This window comes from Lactuca virosa, chromosome 6 (genome assembly GCF_052849685.1).
Source record: "Lactuca virosa cultivar CGN04683 chromosome 6, Lactuca_virosa_CGN04683_v6, whole genome shotgun sequence".
Lineage (NCBI taxonomy): Eukaryota > Viridiplantae > Streptophyta > Magnoliopsida > Asterales > Asteraceae > Lactuca > Lactuca virosa.
In genome coordinates, this window is record NC_136431.1 from 113,700,827 (window position 1) to 113,726,226 (window position 25,400).

Here is a 25,400-nt window from a genome sequence, read left to right on the forward strand (position 1 = left end):
ATATATATATATATATATATATATATATATATATATATATATATATATATATATATATATATATGTATATATATATATATATATATATATATAATACTTATTAGTAAAACAATATCTACCCTTCTTAATAAAAGAGTAGTTACTCTATGTCACATGTCATTTTCTCATAATTTGATTTTTCTTTCACCTATTCTCTAAAATGACATGTGTAATTTTCTATGATTTTACATTCAAATTTAAATAAAATCATATTGATTAGTATTTATAGAAAAAATCAAATTCATAATTCCTAATTAATTTGGATTGATTATAGTACCTTAAAATCAGTCGTTTGACAATTATAACATTCTATTCAAATTCAAAACTCAAACCAATCGATAAATATTGCATGCTAAAGTGAGATTTATAGTCAGTTTTTTCATGGGTCGATTGTCAGTCAACTCTCTTTTTCAATAACGTCCCGTTTTTGAAGCAAAAATTTTCATTTTTATTTATTATAATATATACCAGAGTATGACTACACTGTGCGAAAACATGTTGCGAATGCATGTGTGTACAGTCGAACCGTGCCCTTCACATGAGTACCTGAAAAACATTTATATTCAACTGGGTAAGCACGAAGCTTAATGAGTTCCCCAAGATACCATATATCACAATACATACACACACACGCACACACACACACACACACACACACACACATATATATATATATATATATATATATATATATATGCATACAAATGGGCCACACCCGAACTACATAATGGGCCCCGCCCAACTACCTAATTAGTCCCGTCCAACATACATAACGGGCCCCACTCAAACTACATGGCGGGCCCCACCCAATATACATAACCATACGTAGAGACTACACATTAAGTGTTACCAATACATGCACAAAGAATTTATACAGTCGGTTCCATTTTACAACTCCTATGTCCTAACATACATGGATATACATTGTAATACATGATATAGTGAGATAACTCACCTAGACAGTTACTCTGACGATTGACAGATATCCTACTGACATAACAGGTAATGCAATTAACAAATATTAACCTAGAATATTATAACTTATCAATTCCTATGATAATCTGATACCAAAAGTTAGATCCATCACTAATCCTAATGAATACCTTGAGTTCTATTACATAAGGATCAGCCAGACCGGACAATTGGGAGGCAGGATCATTTCAGTGTATACCTTTCTGAAATCAAACAACCAAGCGAACGTGACCATTCTAGGCACCTCTCCTGTAAGTAGATAAATCAACATTATAACTTTAATTACTGATAAATCCTATTTATACATTCGTAACAATGACTATGAATATAAATATAAGCTACACTTTAAGCATAATAAGTATAGCCTAACTTAAAGAGAGTCTCTAATTAAACCGGAAGATCGCACTAGCAGAACTCCGACCTGAGAGCTTCTGATCGCCACCTATCCGTTTTCGATGAATTTTATATCCACGCATAGCTAGCGATGAGATATACAACTTTCATTTAGACTATGTTGGCTGGTTTTGACTTTATTTTTAAATGTATATTTTTAACAAGCTTAGACTGTTAAAGCCCGTGTAAAATCATAATTCTCTCATATGAATTTCGTTCTAGACTGTCTTTATATTGATGGGATCGTATGGACGATCTTCAACTCTCATTTGGATTGGTTTTCCTAACAATTGATTGATCTTATTTTCGGTTTCTATGTCGTACACTATTGCGTAAAACTTATAAAAATCATAACTTCCTCATACAAAGTCAGATTTAGGCGTTCTTTATATGGATGCTCTCGCTTTTACGACCACTACAAATTTTTTCATGACTATTTATCCTAATTATTCTTTTATCAAAAACGTTCACTTACATGACTGATCATTTATACTATAATGCGAAAATGGGGTGTTACAGCTCTCCCTTACTTATATAGATTGTGTCCCCGAAATCCTACTTCTAGCGCACCTTAAGATAGTTCCTATACTATCCTACTGGGGTTTCATGAGATCACTCAGGACCTAGCCAACATTGATGCGTCGAATCCGTCCATCAGTACTTATTTGGCCGTAGAACTTCGTTTTCTACCTTAGGAGTACTCCCAAACTCCTCGCAAAGTCTTCCAAAATCGGGAATTCGTCAGTTTGCACTACGATTGATGATCGTCTTCAGACACAAAAATTTATCTATGACATCCTAAAAGAATCCACTTTTCAGAAAATGCCTCTTAAAGGCTTACGTTATATTGATAAAACACACATGAAACTAGATTACAAATAGTATTCCAACCTAGTTCAGGTGTTCCAACATCATGAAATTTAACCAACATTACTACACTGGGTTTACTGACTTGAAAACTCTAAAACTAATACTCTAATATTGGTGACGAACTCATTATAAGGCTTGCTTATCTTCCATCCTACTATCTTATAATGACCACTAGGTTACCAATAACCTTCTCATATGGCTCTAACTACTTTTCCTATATCAAGGTGTAACCATTGTTCGCACAATGAGTTCACGATATGTCGTGATACTTATCCGACTACTGAGATTACGATGGGAGATCGCTCTTGTCATCATCCCCCCGGGCCTGAAGACTCACGACCAACCTTCGGTGGTCTTGAAGACTCACAACCATTATCCGACTATTCTTAAAGGAACTCAATCTACATCCTTCCTCGATATCTACTTTTTACAACATATCCTTGCTTTTTAAATGTTTGAGGAAATAACTAATTTAAAGGTCCTTAATCTATATTGTACGAGTGTTAAAGTATAACTATCAACTAAAAGAATAACCAAACTAAACACGTAGTCTACACTAAAGCCTAAAATAACACTGGAGTATTAATGGGTATAGTCCTTTTCAAATGGTATTCTCCTATGGGTCTCTAAATGTACTTACAAAAACATCTATCCTTTGATGTCGATCCTACTGCTAAATTCCTTTGACATGGGTTAACTAATTTCTTACTATGGTTGAAATCAAATACCTAATTCTAGTGTATCCCTTGATTACTTTACGCTCTCTATGGCTTATTGAATTCCTTATCCTCTGCTATGAGGATAAATCATACATCCTTGAAGGTACGAGCCTGTATGGTCATTTTGGCAATATGAGCCGCACCTGGAAATTTGGCAATTTCCTAAATCATATCAGATTCTTGGAAGGAAAGACCAACCTTTCCTTGAGAAATAATAAACTTATAGTCTATTGGTAATCTAATAGAAGACTTCCTTCTTTTGTTACTTGCTTAAAAAAATTGACACCAACAACTTTTGCCTATTTGTGTTGCTACTCTCCTGGACCTTGACGTCAAATTTGAAAGTCGAACTACTTTTCACACTTTCTCCTTAAGGTTTGGTTCTCCCCTACTTGGGGTCAACCCATCATTGGTTGTTGCTCGTAACTAGCCGAAGTCTAAGCTAGTTTTTTCTAGGCAATATGTAGCTTCTTTTGACTTTGAATAAACTCATGGTTGTCATATTCAATGACCTTCTATATTCTTATTGTAGTACTACTACTTGTGCCTAATGTAAGTAATCTTCACATAACATGACTAAAACATGATAAGATCGTTACAATCACAATGTACGAACTAGCAACAACATAAGGTTAACATTCCATCTTTTTTTATAACTTCATTGTCGTACTTATTACATTGGATTCTAGCTATATTTAAAAGCACTTTTAATCTCTTTGGTGCGATCACATTTATGCTGGATCTTTTCCTTGATTAGAAGAAGAATTATATTGCCATATTTTTACACATACACACACAGACATATATATATATATATATATATATATATATATATATATATATATAGGAATTATTTTAATACATTTTAAGCTATATTTTGGTTAAATGCAAAGATATTTGATACTTATTAAGTTAAATTACATATAGAAGCCAAAAAGGACACTCTCAAAGAAAAATGACCAACAAGGACAAAAGTTGTAACCTGGAAGGACTTGAACTGAAGCTGGGAGCTTAATGGAGCTTAAAAGGAAGGAAAACCATGAAAATACACTTCCCATGATGTGGCTTTAGATTACTGTTGGGGTATGAGTTCTTGTCCAACATGGAGCACTTAGATCAAATGGAGTACTTGGGGTTTATGGAGCGTGTTACAAAATAATGGATCATCTGAGAAGGGAATATATCGTCTGACAAAGGAACGAATCATATAAATGGGGGTTTGGATCACCTGAAAGAGGTTTGAATCACTTAGGAGTGATATGGAGCAATAGGGGGACCTTGTTGCTGATGGAATTTAGGTAAACAAACAAAAATAAAACCCTTAAGTTTGCATGCAACCTAAATAGGATCTATTTTTCTCTATTGAACCTATAACTAGGAACATCAAAAAGAAACCTGCAAACCCTAGCCAATTTTTAAAATCATGATTAAAGGGTTTTAGGATTATATACCTTTTAGTTGTTATAGCAAACAACTAGAATTCCTCTTTGTTGATCTCTAGGAAGCAAGCACCACAAGTGTCGTGCCTCTAATTGAATCACACCCAAACTAGCAAGAGAATGAATTAGGAGAGAGAATGAAATTCCGTACAAGGCTTATAGAGGGAAGGCATGGACAAAATATGGGACCTAAGGGTTCCTTATATAGTTGAGATACTTGGTGCCGAAGTTAAGGTTTAAGGGATATGTCCTAGATCCCTTACTTGGTAACCAAGCAACCCAATCCCCTTGTCCAAGGGGCCTTGGACGAAATCTCCTAGGGTTTCCCTAGAGATTTTTGTCCACTTCTTCCAAGAGATTCTAGAGCCTTCCTTTCTCAACTATTAATAAATAACAAAACAGTCCATGTACTTTTAATTAATCCTTAATCCCAAATTTAATTCTAATTAATTTCTGATTAATTATTAATTAAATAATATTATTTTTAATTAATATATTATTTTCATAACACATTAATAAATCATTTGTTTAATTTACTATTCACATAATAAATTAATCTCTCTTTAAAATCATCTTGTCCAATTGCTAGGTTTGAGGGCAACCCAAAAGGACTGTGCTACTATCAATTCAAGTATATACCAATTTTAGTTATGGCTTAGACACCTAATCCAATAGTCTCCCACTTGGATAAGTCTATAATTATAATTGCCAGTATAACTTCTGAATCGATCAGCAAATTGTAGCTTCCAAAAGTCGCTGTCGAACTCTGACCCAGTCGGTTATGTTTCCTAAGATAAGTGATCATATAATCCTCCGTTCTGCAAGATATCTTTCAAGCATGAGACATGGAATAGAATCAATCACATTGTCTAATACTTTGTTTCCTGATTTCTAATTTGTAATGACATAGAACTTATAATTAAACACATCAATTTAGTCATGGCCAGGCCGGACACTATAAGTCAACACCAAATCACCGAAGGGCCCAAAGATATCGCTTTCCCTATTAGGACAAAAGGAACGAATAAACTGTGACTTATATGCTTGCATCATTTACTCACCAAATCATGCATGACAATACGTTTTATAACATCGATTTACTAATGCGTTTATGTATTATCAACGCACAAACGACTTGTAAACTACAACTCATATATCTCTGTTTCAAGATTATAAGATATTATCGTCTCAGAATTACTCGTGATTAATTCCATGAAGTAATTCTCTGAGCGTGGGTTAATCCAATACTTAAATCTCCATTTCTAAGTACTCATGAACATTATAGCAATACCATTGCTATGTCTAAAAATCCTTAGACAATCTACAATTCAATTCAAAAACAGTCTTAATTCACTACTTACTTCCAAAATTATGAACGACTCTGGAGTTTTGAATAATCAAATTATTCGGGAAGTAAAAATGCAAAAAATGAAACACAAGAATAAACAATTGACAAAAGGTAGCAAACAAACTCATAAATAATTCTCTATTATTTAATCACCAAAAGTCAATTACATTTACTTTGTTGCAAGTTTCAAAATAACTATCTAACAACTAAAACTAATATTATCTCTCAGACCTATTCTCTTGACATGCTGAATGTGTTTAGATCTACTAAGATGCTTCGTAAGTGGATCTGCAGGATTCTCTTTAGATGATATCCTCTTCACAGTGAAGAGACCTTGGTCTACTCTATGTCTGATGAAATGGTACTTTCTGTCGATATGTCTTGATCTTCCATGATATATTGGTTCCTTTGACAAGGTGACCGCCGCTTCATTATCACAAAAAAAGTTCCATTGACTCCTTAATGGTTGGAACAACTGCAAGATCTCAGATGAAGTTCTTTAACCAAATTACTTTCTTTGATGCTTCGCTTGCTGCTATGTACTCTGATTCACAGGTAGAATCAGCCATTGTCTCTTGCTTGGAACTTTTCCAAGTAACTGCTCCTCCATTTAAGGTAAACACCCAGCCAGATTGAGAAAGAAATTTGTCTCTATCTGTCTGAAAGTTGGCATCACTCTACCCAGTTACTTTTAATGTATCACTGCCACCAAGTACTAGGACCCATTACCAACCTACATGTCAAAAGATTAGATAAAAAAACATAACTATGAATTATGAATTATGAATATTTAGTAGTAGTGTGCCGATAAGAACCTATATTTACTGATTGTTCCTGATGTTACCCTGCCTCAAAGTGGAATTGAACCCTGCATATATATCTTCAATGATATTAATAACACATGATGACTTAATTGGTTGTAAAAAAGACAAATAATTGATTACATAGGTCAATAGATAATATCTATGATCTAATTACATATTTAAATAATCAAAATAACTCTGTGCACGAGTAGACAAAATAAACATGTATATGTTGACATACAATGTAAATATGAACATTTACATGGTATGTGATTGGATTTAAGAAATAGATAATATGATGTGGGAAAGTATACCAACAACTGGAACTTTAGCCTTTCTTGCCTATAAAGTTTTTTTCAATAACAACATCAAGTGTGGTGACACCAAACAACCTGTTTTCATCATATGTGCCTGCTTTCTTGAAGACTTCAGAAGCAATGGGTACAGTGGAGTTGATATGGTTACTGATGATGTTAACCCATGTCTAATGATAATAAATGTAAAGTTGTAGACATCAAATAATAACAACACCATGTTCATGAATCAAGATTGTTATATATGTTGAAACATAACAAAAAAAGTATGTATTTCATGACTTATTCTATGAACTATAGAGTTAAGATAGGTGAGTACTCACATGGCGGCAATACTTAGCAATACTTGACTTCCTTGGTACACCAGCTGGAATGATGACAACATCAGCTCCTTATAATTCCTTTCTAAACTTTTCATCACCCATATACATCTTTTTGTGTAAAATGAATGGTATTAAGAGGGCATTTATGACAAAAAGAGGGTATTTACCTCTTTAGTATACAATTCTTGTTACATCTTGAAAACATGCTGGCAAAAGGACAAAACGAGAATCATTTTATCAATTATACATGATTCAAATATTTAAAACATATAATCCTACATGGTAGGATATATTAAATTTCACAAACCTGATTAAAATGTAGTTGGAGTTTCTCAATGGTCAGGTTGATGCAAAATTGCTCAAAACAACGTAAGGGATATGACCAGTTAACTTTTATGTTAAATGGTATATAAACCAAAATTGGTCAAAAACTAAAAATCACACTTAGACTTATTTATTAACAGATCCATTAACTAAGGGATTTTATGGAGTGATTTCCTAGAAATAACCTATATAAATGATGAACCAAAAGCATACAAGTTAAGCACATGTTCATCTTGAAGCTTTCAAATCCATAAATATTGAGAACTCCAATCAAGAATTTGGAGTTTGGATCTTGACTGTTAGAATTCTTACTCTTCCTCACAGTCCTGGATGATACAGTAAACTTACCCCTCAATTTTAATGTTTACTTTTTCTCCACCTTTGACTGTGAACTCAAAAGCTGGTTTGGGTGGACCATTGTTCAAATCATTGGTTCGACTTAGTACACCATACTCTACTGGTACACCCTTTGGCCGTATGTACCTATATTACATACAAAATCAAAATTTTTTAGTTTTTTATTATTTAAACTATAAAATGGTATTTTGGTACAAGCTAACATACATCCAGACTAGATTACAATACTTGAATGCAGTGGAAGTTCACCCTACAGCCAAACAAACATGAATTCTTGTTGTATTACAGTGGCTTGTAATCTAACATGTTATTTATTTATTCTATTTTATTAGTCAATGGAACTAAAGCTTTGTCCTGATTGGAACATCACCCACAGAGATAATAAACCTGGTGAGAATACTAATTTCTCCACCTCCTATTATTTAGTGTTTTCCTTAATAAGTAGGAAAATGAGAGTTTCTCTAGTCGTGTAGAATCTGATAGATGCAGACACAAGAGATAATATATATTGGTTGGTTAAATTAACTCAATAAACAACACCTCCTATTCGCTACTCAACCCAACTTCATTCAAGCTTAACTTACTACCAACCTGTGAAAAAGATTGAAGTGTTGTTATCCTTACATACTACTCTTTCCTCCCATGTTTGTTTACCTCAAAATCCTTGACAAACATCATTTAACAACCAAATCCACTCCATTCAGGATCAATGAAGATCGTCTCTCTTCTTGGTTAAGTCATCATAATCTAGAAAATAATAAACACAAGAATTGAGCTGCATATCATCACTCATAAAAAGAAAACCTCTACTAAGAGATGAATTTTAAAAGATATTCGAACTCATTTGGATCATGTTACAAATGAATTCAACATTTATATGCTAATAAAGATAATGTTTTACATAAACAAAAAGAGATTAACACTAACGAAAACAAGCATTTAAACCCTAAATTAGTTGGGTATGCTAAATAACTTAATGAAATTACATATGAAACTAGGTTACATGCTCTAAAGGTTTCTTCTTTTTTCTCTCGCAATCAGAAATTTTAAAAGTAACATCTCATATGCATTTATTCAAACACGTTACATGCTCTCATGGTTCACGAGTGAACAAAAGAAATATTTTCTGAATTAACTTTTTTTAGCTCAAGTCGTTTGTCTATAGAGGGTGATTTCAATCAGGTAAATCAGTTAATTCTCATGAATTTCGATCATAAACTTTTCTAATTTCTTCAGATACAACACAAAGGGAATAAATCACATGGATTCACGAGCTTTAGCGAATCAGATCTGATTGGCGGACCATGTGAAGGCAAGAAGTTGGCGATGCGGATAACATCGGTTAGCATAGTAAATCGAAGAATGAGAATGAGTTGCAGTGGTGTTGTTGAGGTTTGTTGAGATCATGATAAACATACCTTAATCAAACCTAGGGCTTGTAAACTTGAGCAATCGTTCCAGTCTCCAATAAGGTGAGGTGAGCCCGAGGTCGCCGATGGAAAGAGGTGAGCCGAGGTCACTTACAGGTGAGCAGAGTCGAGGTAGAGAACGTTGCAGAGAGCACTCCTTGAAAAAAGCCCTAGATAATGGCCCTGTAATTTTTTGATAAGATAAATAGTCCGGTTGTGGATGTGCGTTCATTTAAAAATTAAAAAGAGACATACTTACACGCGACACGCTTTTTATAACGGGTGTCCTCTGCGTTTTTTATTTTGTTAATCCGACACTAACTTTTAGACACGCAAATATGTGTGTCCTAAATCTTTCAAATTTTGGGAGAGATGATATTATTTATAGGACACACACTTTTTTGTATCATAAATCACCGTGTGTCGTGGTTCGTGCGTCATTAAAGGCCTATTTTCTAGTAGTGGGTTATCCTTAAAGTTGCAGGTGTTGGAGCTTGTATTGTACCGGTTGGACTCATGAGAGGACAGTTGGCCTTGATGTGATATATCTAGTTGCAATGGAAACAAATATGCACTCCTTGTGCTTCCTGCTTATAGTCTCGACTATAATGCCCCTCCTTGCCGCACTTGAAGCATATCAAATCTCAACAAACTCCTTCACGGGATCACCCACACTTGTTACACCGAAGACCTATTTGTCCTCCAGAACTTGATTCGTCGGGCTTGAATCTCTTGGTTTTTGGTTGAGATGGAGCTGGAGTCTGCCTCTTTTTCTTTTGTTGAGTCTCCAACTCAATTTCTCTTCTCATGGCATGCTCTTGCATTTCTGCTAAAGTCTTGTATCGATTGTTTGACACGAACTCCTTGATGTCAGTCTTGAGCATACTTAAGTATCGAGACATTTGTACTTGCTCCGATGAGGCATATTCTGGGCAAAACAGGTCCCTCTCAGTGAACATCTTAGTGCTCTTCGTGACTGATTCAGTGGTCTGTTTGAGTGACATATATTATTGAGCGAGTCACTCCCTCTCTACTAGTGAAACATACTCTCCCTTGAACTTTTCAAATAACTAATCCCAAGACACCACGATCATCTCTGACGGTGAATAGTTCTTAGTGACAAAGTTCCACCAGTCCTTTGCTCCTAAATGTAGAAGATTTTGTGTATATCTGAACTTCAGGTTTGTCGGACAAGCACAAGTGTAAAATCATCCTTCCACATCCGAGATCCACCTCATGGAAACAATTGGATTTATAACACCATCGAACTCTGGGGTTTTGGTGTTGTTGAACTCTTGGTAAGGCATTTCCTTCTCTGCAGGTGAAGCTACAGCAGTGACAACAACAGTGGTTGCGGCGACAGCAGTACTAGCAACGACAACATACCTTTCATCGGACAGGGCGATTAGTTCGATTTTGATAGATCAAAACATCTCTGGAATCATTTATCTCACTGCTGCGGATACTATCGCCTCTATCTAATCGTATATCTCATCTCACTTGGTCCTGACCCTTTAGATCTAGAACCCAACTCGCTTGCTCTTGTGATCATTACCATGCTGAAGGTGTAATGGAAATAGGTTAATATGAGTCAAACTAACTGTAACATGATATCCGAATTCTCTCTAGTTCTATAGTAAATTTGTGGCGTTTCTTGATTCTTGTATAGATCCTGTACTTCTAGTAGTACGGGCCCATACTACTTTCCACACCTATCTATACCAGAGTCAAGAATTTCTCCAAGGTTTCCAAGTCACTACACTTTTCCATTGACAGGTATTTTCACAGAGAGTGTTTCAAGCACCCAATTATTTCCTTCCTAAACTTCATTCAGATCTTGAATCTCTAGCGACACCCTATCTTGTGAATATATACCCTATCAAGTGTATATTAAACTTCCTAGATTATTCTTGTAGGATTCCTCTCCACTTCTCTCTTTGGTTAGCCGTGGAAGAACTTCTACTAATATTAACTAATTATCGGATGAATACGATTACATGCTTCTAAAATCAAACAGTCTGTTGACTGAAAGATCTGACACTACAATGGTTAGACTCCAACGAGAGCTGCGCAATAGCCCCAATCAGCCAATCTAAAACTATTTAATTTTGGGAGCATGCAACCTAACGTACTTGTCGAATAACTAATTAATATCTATATAAGTTCTAAGCAGAAAATTACAAGAAAATTGTTGGGGTGCAAAGTTATCCATGTATGACTTTGTAATGTGTTGACTTTTGTAAAACCCACTTGCATGTGGTGCATTATCCTTTTGACTCATGAGATAGAGAGTGAGAGAGAGACATGTAAACACCTCTATATAAGGTGGGTTTAGTCCACTTGTAGAGGTGTGCTTGAGAGGTGTAAAAGTGAGCGTGTAAGTGTGTGTTATTTATGTAGACTAGATCTAGATCCCTTTTTGTGTAACACCATACATATTCAATAGATCTCTTGAACACCCAAATCACCATGTTCATTGTGCAATCTTTAATTCCGTATGCCAAACCATGTTCTATAATCACTACAATTGGTATCAGAGCGGGTCTTCAAGATCAACGTGATTTTTGAAGAACGATTCTCGGTTTGGCAACTTTTGTCACAATTGAAGCAATTTTGGTGAGTCTCTCTCTATGATCTCTCTTAATTTCATTGAATCGTGCGTTACGTTTTTGATTTGTGATCATTTGACTCGTTGGATCAAATTTTTTCTTGAAAAACCCATTTGTTGTGATCCAATAATTTTTTCATTGATCGAGCCCAATTCAATCTTATTTTCATTTGTTTGCTTCGATTATCAATTTCCTATTGATCAATCTAATCTAAATCAAGCCCAAAAGTGAATTGAATTTGTATCTTGAGCCCAAAATTCGTATTGTCTAAGAATGGATATCTAGTTTTCTGTTACTGTTCATCATCATGATTGAGCCCAATTGTTGAATTCGTCACTGTTCATTAATCGGAAATTTGAGCCTATAAATCAAGAATTGAGCCTAACAATCCGATTAAATCGGTTCAAGTTATATTGTTCGTTAATCACCGGTTCTTGTGATACGCTTAAACGAGTTGTACATTTGATCTAAAGTCTATTTCTGTTCTTCGTTGGTGCTCTTTCACAGATTGTTCATTTGTCGATTATTCTTGAGTTCTGATTTCATTCTTTCATCTCTAATAATCAGTTGTTATTGATTGTTAATCTAAGTTTAGATATCGATTTCAAATGATGTATATGTGATGAAATCAGATTTGTTCGTATCTAAACATTGAAATCGGAAATTAACTTTGAGCTTTTATAAATCTTGATCAAGAACATTATGAACAACAATGAAGAACTGTTCAAATAGCGAGTTTGATATGAATTTGCTTTGAAAAGTTTTCGATTTGTTGTTTGTCGACTAAAGAAATGAAAGTCAACTGCAAAAGTCAAAATCGAATTGAAAGGATTGATTTCGAATCTTAGGAATCAAGGGTCGATTTAAGATCGTTTGGGAAGGTGTATGTTGATTACTGTGTTTCGAAGGTTGTGAAATCGGAGGTGTGAAGGATTGAAGATTGATTTGGAGTCGCAAAGTCAACTTTGTTTTGGTTTTGATATCGATAATTTGGGAACGAGCTAAGAATCACGAACTCAAAGATGTTCGCTTTGATGGTTTGTTTTGGTGTTAATGGCTTCGCTATCTGATCGATTTGAGCTCATGATTTGGTTCATATGAGAATCGTGTTTACAGTCGAATGGTTACAGGTCGATGTCAAATGGGAAGTTGTGTGAGTTTATTTTCGTTAGAATTGGGAACGATGATTTTGGAGTAGATGATTTTCGTTTATTGGTTTGTATCGACTGGGTATTGATATCAGCTTGTTTGATTGATAATGAATGGAAGGGTATGTCGACATCCAAGAGTTGGGTGTTTGGTCGACATTTGGAATCGATGGTTGGGACGAACAGTAAAAGCGATGAATTCGTTTTTGAAGTTTCGAAAGGTTGATTTTCGTTTGTTCGTTGGTATAGACCGGGAATGAAGGATCGAATGGTTTGGATGGATGTTGGTATCGACTGGGTTTTCCTTAAAGAATGAAGGTTTTTGGAATTTTTGTGTAACTGAATTCACGAAAAATTGAAGAGGATGGTCGAAAATTTGGTATTTGATGACTAACGTAAGATGATTTTGGGAAGAACTGGAACGAAATGTTGATTCAGTGGATAAATGTGAATGATTCAGACGAGATTCAGAGGCTTCGAATGCCTTCGATTTCGTTAATCAGTGGGAAAAATTTTCGTTAATTTGGTGCTATGGTTGAATCCAACGAAGGGGAGAGAGAAAATGGACAAATGATTTCGTACGAAGGGGAGAGAGAAAAAAAAATTTGTATGTTTTGATGAAGAATAGAAGTTTCGTTCATATGGTGCTGGATTGGGGAATTGGGGAAGAAACTCAAATTTTCGTAAATGGCCCTTGAAATTTCGACAATTTGACATCTTTTCCAAAATTTCGTATGAATAGGAAAATTTTCGTATGTTTTGAACAAGTGGGCAGAATTTTCGTATTTGACCCCTGAAATTTCGACATTTTGGCAGCTCATACCCAAATTCGAATTTTGGGGTATACTTTCGAAAATTTGAAGATGTAGGCAGAATTGTCGAAATTAGTCCCTACAACTTTCGTAAGTTTGGCAGTTTTCGACCAATTTCGAAAAAGGACTGATTTTGCTAAGAAGTTGAAGAAAATGCATTTCAAGCCCCTGCAGTTTATGCAAATTGACGCTTTCTACCCAGCTTTGGAAAAGGGGGAGAGTTTTGCATTTTTAGTTATTTTGGGCCCACCGGGTCACTGCAGAATTTTGAAATTGACAATTTCTACCCATTTTTGAGTTTTGTCAAAGGCGGTCCGTGAACGAACCTAAAAATTGAAGATTTTTTGGGTTTTCCGGATTGAAGCACAAAGTTTATGCCACATGTTAAGGGGGAGTTTTGACACGAAAAATTCCGAATAGAGCACGTTCTCTTTCCTTGAAGGTTTTATAATCAAATTTCGATTATAAAAAAGGGGAGAAATTTATATGGAAATTCGAACTTGAATTTTTCATATTACGCAGATTTGACGACCGAAGTGACCTTGAATTTTTGAAATACACGAAATGATGCAATTGGAAGTTTGGAAGTGATTTCGTTTTGAAATGGGTTTGGTTTTATTGAAGATTTTCGGGGTGTGTTTTTATGCTCAACTTTTGGGTGATCAATTTGGAGTTTGAGAAGCTCGTGATCATTCGTTGATGCTTGGTTTGTATGGTCTCACATCCTAGAGCCCAAATTGAAGAATCATGGAAGAATTGAAGGTTGAAGTTCGTTTCGATATGTGTCACCCTTGAGGCTCGGATCGCGTAGTTTCTCGATTTTGGAAGAATTGAAGTGGGTCATCCATTCCTAACTTTGAGGGGGAGAATGTTGGGGTGCAAACTTATCCATGTATGACTTTGTAATGTGTTGACTTTTGTAAAACCCACTTGCATGTGGTGTATTAGCCTTTTGACTCATGAGACAGAGAGTGAGAGAGAGACATGTAAACACCTCTATATAAGGTGGGTTTAGTCCACTTGTAGAGGTGTGCTTGAGAGGTATAAAAGTGAGCGTGTAAGTGTGTGTTATTTATGTAGACTAGATCTAGATCCCTTTTTGTGTAACACCATACATATTCAATAGATCTCTTGAACACCCAAATCACCATGTTTATTGTGCAATCCTTAATTCTGCATGCCAAACCATGTTCTATAATCACTACAAAAATCCCTAGCTATAAGGTATCTAAATTTCAGGCAATTCTATTTAGCAGTTCTTGAAATGATCCCTAGCCTACATACTAGCGTGCATTTTTAACATTTCACACATACCAGTAGACATAATATGGATATTTTGGGAAAAACTTTCCATATTGAGCTTTGGCTAAGTTTACGCATCACATTCTTTCCTTTTTGTATTATTCCTATTATGAAAACTTTTAGTTATTACTCAGGTCCTTATTTTGAGTCTGGAATCACACGAGTGTTCTTCCAGTTCACTCAAACCAGAGCTCTAATACCAACTTGTAACGTCCCGTTTTTAAGGCAAAATTTTCATTTTTATTTATTATAATATATCAGAGTATGATTACATTGTGCAGAAACATGTTGCAAATGCGCGTGTATATAGTCGAACCGTGCGCTTCACGTGAGTACCTGTAAAACATTTATATTCAACTGGGTAAGCACGAAGCTTAGTGAGTTACCCAAGATACCATATACCACAATACATATACATGCATACAAATGGGCCCCTCCCAAACCACATAATGGGCCCCTCCCAACTACCTAATGGACCCACCGAACATACATAACGGTCCCCGCCCGATATACATAACAATACATAGAGACTACACATTAAGTCTTAATGATACAGGCACATAGAAGCTATACTATCAGTTCCATTTTACTAACTCCTATGTCCTAACATACATGGATACACATTGTAATACATGATACTGTGAGATAACTCACCTGGACAATTACTCCAACGGTTGACAGATATCGCCCCAGCGTAACGGGATATGCGTCTAACAGATATTAACGTAGAATACTATAGCTTATCAGTTCCTATGCTAAACTTATAACGAAAGGTAGATCCATCACTAATCCCAATGAATACCAAGAGTTCTATCAAATAAGGATCATCTAGGCCACACAGTTGGAAGCCAGGATCATTTCGGCATATAGCCTTTCTGAAATCCAACAACCAAGTCAACTTGACCATTCTAGACACCTCTACTGTAAGTAGATCAATCATCATTATAACTGGAATCACTGATAAATCCTATTTATACATTCATAACAATGACTATGAATACAAATATAAGCTACACTTTAAGCATAGTAAGTATAGCCTAACTTAAAGAAAGTTTCTAATGAAACCGAAAGGTTGCACTAGCAAAACTCCGACCCGAGAGCTTCTGATGGCTAACTATCTGACACCATAGAGCCTCGCTAAAGTAGCCAGAAACTCGGGAGTAAAGGGATAAAGGTTGGAAAGAAATTAAACAGAATTCAAAGGTTTATATAGGCTGAAAAGTGGATGCATTCCACACACCCTGCCTATGTGCACCGCGCACTTTGTTGTAAGTGATGATGTGGCCGTTTTTTAGTGGTGCACCATGTTGCGATTTGGGTGGTGTGTCAGGCACGCCGCACATATGATCTCTGCATGTGGCCGCATGTGAAGATTTATGATTTCTTAAAAATTCCATATCTTCTCTGCACGAGCTCCATTTTCGATGGGTTTTATATCCATGCTTAGCTATCAGTGAGATCTACAACTTTCATTTAGACTCCATCGGCTAATTTTGACTTTATTTTATAGTTATATTTTTAACAGGCTTAGACTATTAAAGCCTGTATTAAAATCATAACTCTCTCATATGAATTACGTTCTTGTCCGTCTTTATATCGACAGGACCATATGTAAGAGATCTTCAACTCTTGTTTGGAATGTGTTTCCTAACAGTCGACCTATCTCTACTTAGTTTTTTGTGTCGTACATTGTTGCGTTGAAACTTCTATAAATCATAACTTCCTCATACAAAATCATATTTAGGCGTTCTTTATATGGATGCTCTCGCTTTTATGACTACTACAACTTTTTTTCACGACTATTTATCCTAAACAATCTTTTTATCAAAACGTTCATTTACGTGACTGGTCGTTTATACTATAATGCGAAAATGGGGTGTTACATTTTCTCTCTTTAATCCTTCAAATTGTCTTTTTCCTTGAGCATTTGAAATTGATTATGAAGTTCTTATGGGTTTCTCCGCTGTAACAAACCGATTTTTCAAGACAATGTATTGACTAAAAGTCAAATGTGGTAATCCCTTTTTGAATTAATTGAAATAACATCAAAAAAATGAAATGTTCGAAAGTCTCACTTTGAGTGTACTAAGTGGTAGATATCGTAACAAGGTTTCCAAATACATAAAGAACATTAAAATCCGAGTTATAACGAAGGAGTTATGACCAATCGAAGATCCGCAACAAAACCGACAAAACACTGTTAAGCGTAAAATACGAACTTCCGATAAAATACCTTTTAGCCTTAAGTATCTAAATGAAAGTCGTAGATATCATGCTCACGACGTGAGCTCGTGACTGATGGGTTCATATAAAGAACGTCGAAATACCTTTATATACCTACGCGTGCATATAAAGAACGTCGAAATCGGAGCTCGTACGCGAAAGTTATGGATTTTACAAGTTCGGGACACAAAACCCAAGGCTGACTCAGCCTCACGACGTGAGGGAACCATGCTCACGACGTGAGCTCGTGACTGATGGGTTCCAGAGTGTCAGCCACGTCAACTCGTCGAAGAGGATCATGCTGACTAAGCCTCACGACATGAGCAATCCAAAACTCACGACGTGAGACCCCAAATCAGCCCCTATAAATAGAAGCTTAAGGGTGCCGGGTTTGGTGCTCATCTCTTTCCATCTAAGTGTCGTTACTCTGCGTGATTACCTCGAGAAGCCTTCCCAAAGCCCCGGTTTTTCATACTCGAGTCCCGAAGGAAGTTCTACACTCCCGAGATCCCCGAGAATCCCGAGATTTCAACTCTCTCTAGTCGAAGTTCTGCTCGATTCTTCTCTCGACTACTTCAAAACAACCACTTCAATCAAGTGAGTTCATACCCCCATTTCTACGCTTTAACTGATTTTAAATTCTTTTGAACACTTTACGGGGGAGAATACAAGTAAACAAATGGTTAATCCTGTGTGAAAACATCTATCTTTCGTTATACATTTCAGACTGTTTTTTAATAACTATCACATGGATCATGTCTAACATACAAAACATCTTACTTTACTTTACCCTCACGGAATGGAATATGAGTATAAATATCATAAGCTCTATTTATACGTTTACACCATATTTAGGGTAACCACTTTCGTTATGACATCTTTATACATACAAGAACATACAAATCATTTTATGCCTTTATTATCATTATGAAAAAGGATAATCGTTATAGAAACAAACATATACATTTTAATACGTGACTTAATTGAGAATTCGTGAGGCATTCATCTTCAATATACCTTTTAAAGGTATCACTAGAAGTCCTGTATATAACCAGAATCTCCCGTCCGGAGAACGTGACAAGTGTGTATAGATCTATACGGGACTAATGATCCCGCGCCCTGACTGCTAGCTACAGTCCCCGGGGTGACAAGTGTCATCTCATTTCGACGCCTGAAGAACGTCGCTACAGGAAAACTATGATAGTACGGTTATAAAAACTCACTGGATAGACAATTATTATGGTATTACGTTTTAATGGGGAAAAGTAACAAATACAGTTCTTTTCACATTCAAATACAAATCTTCTTGTAGTTTTATTTTATAATAAGACTATACATCATCTTTTGAGCATGTCATATTTGCTTACAGGTTACGGTCTTGGACATTTAAGATTGCATCTCATTTAGGAAAATATAGGATTTTCCCGGTACAAATACACACAATTTATACAACGATCTTTCATACTCATTACATACATTTGTTAGAAAATATCGGATTTTCTGGAAAACCTACACGAACTTTCGAATGGCATACATTTTATCAAAACACTACTTATGAACTCACCAACTTTGTTGTTGACACTTTTTCTTTGAAATAACTTGTATTCTCAGGAAAACGCTAAGTCAGGTAGCAACTACTTTTGAAGACTAACGCGCTGGCGTTAGTAACACATTTTGGATCACCATATTGTATTTGATATTTAAACATGTAACACATACAATCATGTAAACTTTTCAAATATAATTATATTATGGTGGTGTGTACTTTCTTTACTATTCAATTGTTATGATACTGTACATGACGTCCTCCGCCCCCGAACGTTTCCGCCGTTCTGGTTTGGGGGTGTGACATTCGCCATGACGCTGATTGAAATGGAAAACAAACCTCCATGAATCGACTCCTACAACAAAGTTGACATCAACCACAACCGTCACCATAATGGCTTGCAAATCCATAATGTTTCTACTCCTTGATGTGTGTTTTCACTACCATTGATGATGGTTTTCAGTTTCACACGTTTGAATTTTGGTTATACAGATCTGTCTTTTGTACTCTTTTCTTCGTTTTGAATTCCCCATCTATCTTTCCAGGTTGTAGTTCTTATTCAAATCACTTTCTTTCACTTTGTTTAACATCGATTTTAGTGTTTCATCAATTCCTCTCCTCCCTTTTCGATAACATGCTTGTTTTTTTTTTGTATGTTTTTTAGTGGAAATGGCGGGAAAAGCTTGTACAAATTGCACCTGACCACCACCTGATTGTTATGTTATCTTTAATTCTCATTTTATTTTTATTTCGAGAGACTAGCTTTTTTGGGTTTATAATTTTTTTGGTTTGGAATTCGGTCAAATTTTAGTCCCTGCTATTCAACAGCCACCATCCCATCACTTGGATATTGTCAATTTGTTGTTAAAAATGTGTCTGAATACAATAATGTCATTGTATCGCTCACTTCTCAAAGAAGGTATGTCCATCCCTCGTATCTTACCTTGTTTTCCTGGTTTAATTGTGCACATTGTTTTTTGGTGATTGAGAAATCTCACTTGATGATTCTAATAGGGTTGTGTTTCAGGCATGAGAATTTGCATTCCTTTAAGTAATCCAAATTTTTTTATTAAAAGAAGGTTTGAGAAGGTTGTGCATATTTACTTCATTTTTCTCTAAATCTATATATGCTTGGCTTTTAATGAAAATTTATGATAAGAGGGTCTGCAATTAAGATTTCATACTTAAAGGGATTGTTACTTTCATTTTTTCCTCATCTATATATGTTTGGTGTTTATTTTTTTTCACATTAAAGCATTGTACATTCAAAGTAAAATTCTATAACTGCCAAACTGGGTATACTTTGAAAACATCCACCACTTATTGCATTAACTTTCAAAGTGAATGCTTTAATTAGGAAAAAAGAGTTATAGAAATAGAAATTAAAGCAAAATTAAGAGAATAACAATAAATTATTGCATTGTAGTTATAAAGTATGATAGTTTAATAAGAAAAAAAAAGTAAACTTAATAAGAAAAAAGCAAAAAGAATAACAATTTATTTTCATTTGTTAAATGTATAAAACCGCATTACATTACACATGCAGATGACTACTTTTATAAAATTACTATAATTAGGTATGTTTTCAAGCTACACTTCTATAATATGAAAAAACAAAAGTACAATGCTATAATTTGGAAGACTTATCAAACTAAAATGCTATAATAGGTATGTTTAATCATTATACAAGGATTCTTCTCGGGTTCCTGCTTTGTGATTTCATTCGCTTTAATATGCTTTATTGCTCGGGGGTAAAATTGTTAAAATCTCCAAACCCTGGATCCCAAGTGAGAAATGACTTCATGCCTTCAGCTGAACAAATATTAAGTATAAATGGCCACAACTTGAAATCTAAATGAGATAAAGACGAAAATTACCAATTGAAACTTCAACACCAATAATTATATCCAAAAGCAAATTCATGGCATAAACCAAGCTACTATCCTAGACTTTTAAAATGTGTTAATGGTTTTATCATTCCTAATTTTTGATGTCATGCTTTGTCCAACTATTTACAATTTTCCTATTTGTCATATGTTTTTGTTTCAATTGGCTTTAATCAATGCGATGTCTGCTTGCCATATGTAACCAATGATGTTTTTTCTGGAAGCTACATTATAAAGTAAATGATGTTAATAATACGTTTGATGAAATGCTTAAGAAAGACATGAATCCAAGTGGTGTAAGGATCTTTTACAAGAGAAAGCAATGTTTGTGACTTAATTTAAATGATGGTACTTGTATAACCATAGTGATTTGTACCTTAATGTTTAGATGATGATACCAATGTAAAGTTCAAGATTTTATTTGATTAAAAATCTGTGACAAAAAAAGTGAACACTATATATATATATATATATATATATATATATATATATATATATATATATATATATACTCTCGTCGTAAATTCTTTACCACCTATACATGTTTACATTTGATGTTAATGTTTACGAAGCAGTAACCGTAACTGAAAAATAATATCAGACATCAGACTTTTAGTTTAAGATTGCTTACGAATTAGTGGTCATAAACGAGACTTCAGATGTTTGCACTTGTTTTTTTTTTTTTTTTTTTTTTTTTTGCTACGATCATAAATAAAAATCAAACATAATTATCGTCAAATGTTGATTTGTTTACGAGAGAACCAATTTTCATACATGGGCAATAATATATTGTTTTAAATGTTTGATATTTCACTATTATTTCTTTATCATCAGTCAAAGTTAAATAATATTATTTAATTTTTGTAACACTTTATTAATATTAGTTATACATGAGGATCATAAATTAACATTTATACATCATTTACCATATATAAATATTTTTTAATATGTGTATGATTAAATAATTACTTTTTTCTATTGTTTTTATAAAAAAAAAACAACTGTGTTTTACACGGGTTATAACCTACTATTAAATATTTTTATGATTTGATAACGGGTGGGTTTCGACCGCCATAATATTGCTCATTAAATTTGTAGCAGTATTAAAATCTAATGATTGACTTAATATATAAGGATTCTAGATTCGGGAACAACTTAATATATACAAAGTTTTTCAGAAGATCAAAAAAAATGTCGTTGTATTTTTCAAGTGTATACATTTATAACAGTTACCAAATATATAGGCCTTTTTGTACATATCTTTGAGAATATTATAAAATCTTTAGATGGTATATATACATGCATTTTTTATTCATATAACACCAAAGGATATTGTTTAACCAAACTACTTAGAAGAAAATATTAAAACTTAACAAGCTATTTTAAGCAAGGTTTATATTCACATATTTGATTTCTTTAAAATTTTAATCCTGATCCTTGAAACTTGCATTCAGTGATCACGTCTAGTTTTTCCGCCAACTCCGCTGTCAAATGATTCTTCCAGTCTCCGACCTCACCTTTCCGGAAGTACGCCTGCTTCATCTCACCAGTGGGCAGATATCCTTTTTTATTCACCTCCATATTACTCAAACTTTCAAAGCTACACAAACCTAAGATAGCATCCACAATCCCCTCCTTCTCTTCCTCAGGTGTAAATGGACAGCCATAAAACTCTGCTAATTTTCTTACTTGAGTAGTTGGCTACTCTTTCATCTCCTCGTACTTCAAAAACAACACTTCTTTAGGCCTCTTTAGAGACTCATTCCAAAATCCCAGCACATGGTACCAATAGGGTCCATATAGGAACACTCCTTTGCAGAACAAAGCAAACATCTCTTCCATGGAATTGGTCCCCATATGTTCGGGCCTCAACTTGTTTGTAAAGTGAAAAGTAGAAATAAATAAGTCTTTTGGGTTCCGGCACATATAAACGATCTTGACCTTGGAATTATGGACGGATTCAGGTAGTGAAACATAAGGAATATGAGTGGCAAAGAGTCTAGGAGGTGTCTCAGAGAAGTGGGGATTAGAGTTATCAGCATAGACTTGTTCCACGAAAGGCACAACTACATGGGAATTATTTTTGAGTAAAGGGTGGTCTGTGGAAGCAATAGGATATTGAATTCGGTTTATGACAACAAAAGAAATTGCCTTTAACCAGGTGATGCCAGATTTTGGAGCTGTAACGAGAAGAATATCAGTGTCTTGTGCAAGAAAATGTTTTTGAAATGCTAGAATTCCTTGGAGCTGCCAAGTATGATGCCAAAAACCTTGGTATTGGTACATGATGGGTACAACCCATCCTCTATCTTTGGGCAAGGAGGAAATCAGATCATTGCACTCTTTGGACACTTCAAAATTTTGCAAGTACTTGGGAAGACTTGGCTAGATTGTCTCCATTGAAAACTTATTATTTACAAAAGCCATATATATAAACTGAGGGTCTTTATCATTTTCCTCACAGATCTCACTCAATCTAATTAAATAGCATTATACTTCAATATATATATATATATATATATATATATATATATATATATATATATATATATATATATATATATATATACTAGGTGGTGGAGTTTGTGGCAGTGATCCGAGAGTTGGAGTTTATCCACCGAGTCGAAATTTGCAAGGTGAGTTATCCTCACTATACTAAGGGGTCTAAGGCACCAAGGCCGGCCCAATGGATTAATATCCTAGTAGTTGTTATGATAAGTATGTATTAGATATGCATGCTAATTGGATATGCTAGTTTGGTAGGCCTGTAGGACTACCTGTGATAATATTGATTTTGGTATGTGCATTGGGTATGATATCCTAGCAGTGGTAATATGTTGAGTATGAGCTAGAGTTGCATGCTAGTTGCTATGCCTGTTAGGTAGATCTGTTGGACTACCGTAGTATTATGTGATTACCTGTATGTGCATTAGTTATGTTATATGTTGATATGTTATGTGGATTGGGTTGAGGTTGTACTGCTCCGTGCGGTAACCAACAAAACCTAGGAGCATTCCAGATACGAGCTGTGGGCCCGGTAGGCAATCCAGACTCATACTGTGGGCTCGGTAGCATTCCAGATACGAGCTGTGGGCCCGGTAGGCAATCCAGACTCGTACTGTGGACTCGATGGCAAGCCAGATGTGAGTTGTGGGCCCATAAGGCAATCTAGACTCCTACTGTGGTCCCAGGGGGTAATCCACTCTGTTAAGTTGTGGACCCATTGCATGCTGTTCTATTTAGTTTGTTATGTTATTGCTGACATGGTGATGAGCTGAAAACTCTTAGATCGATTAGATCTTTAACATGTTAATCAATAACAACAAACAAACACAGTAAACACGAGATGAAATCAAAGTATTGCTTAATGATTCAAGAATAGTCACGCCTCAGCAGAGCTCGATGAAGAACTTCCACTGTAGAGGCGAGCTAGGGTTTGTAGTACAATTATGAGAATAATAATGAAAGCTCTTATGACAAAGGATGCATGCATGCACCTTAAATACTAAACCCTAATAAAAATAAACACGGTTGGACAAGCCCAAACCGGTAACAAAACTGGGCTAAGGACCGAGCCCAAAGACGCAACACAGTAAGCCCAACAATCTCCCCCTTTGCGCCAATTGGGGCGAGACTTCACTTCGGTGGAGGTTGAGGAGTTCGCTTCACAACCTTGAACAACTTTGGAATGATGGCAAGTAGAGTCTGTCTGAAAGCCATATACCACCGAAGCATATCTGAGAACAACTTCTTGTCTGCCTCACTGTTTTGATCACACCCATGGATAAGCTTAAGAATGTGCTCCAAGAAGGGATTGGAGAATAGATGTTTGTCAGCAAGAGCAAATAGGCACCTTTGACCTTCGCCTCTAAGAAACATAATAGTGTGAGACTGTGGATCCATTTTACTCTTCACCATCAGCTTAGTGTCACCCGCCTTCCCGATTGGCTTGATTAAGGGCCTCTTTCGTATAGCAGCGGCAATCTCCTGATCCATCTTTGCCACTTCATGAATGTAACACACTAGCATACGCTTAATGTGATCTATGATTGGCTCATATTCCTTCGGATTGGAGAGTAGGATGTTGTTCAGGAGAATCCAATCATGTTAATTCAGATTCGGCAAATCAGCAAGTGAGATCGTATGAACCGAACCGTCTGATCCTCGGGTTACTTTGAGCTTGATATTAATTAACCTCCCTGCTGCAGTAGGTTTCAGTACTTTAACTGTTGTGATCTTCTTGCTACTCCAGGTCAGGTACTGAGGTTGAGAGAATTCATGATAGTATTCAAGCAAGTCTTGATCAACCTTCGGGTCAGGAGAAGGAATCGCCACTGTAGACTCAAAGTAGTGAAAGATGAAAGCCTTACGAGTGATTGGCATGTCGAATTGAGAATCTTTAGAATTCTCGACATCGAATGAAAGAACAGGCTCTAGCCAATGTGAACTTGGAGCTTCAATAACCTCCTTTCGAAGCCTTTCCAACGACCACAGAGGAAACTTAAATTTCCTCTTATTAAGCAAATTCGCTTCTGTGACAACCCGAAACTTTTATTCTGTACAC

The 25,400-nt window shown here is 35.3% G+C and overlaps 1 pseudogene; it reads right to left on the bottom strand.

Annotated features, from left to right (window-relative positions):
* Positions 1–22,143: 22,143 nt before the first annotated feature.
* Positions 22,144–24,832, bottom strand: LOC145121866 (cytosolic sulfotransferase 12 pseudogene; annotated as a pseudogene).
* Positions 24,833–25,400: the final 568 nt, after the last annotated feature.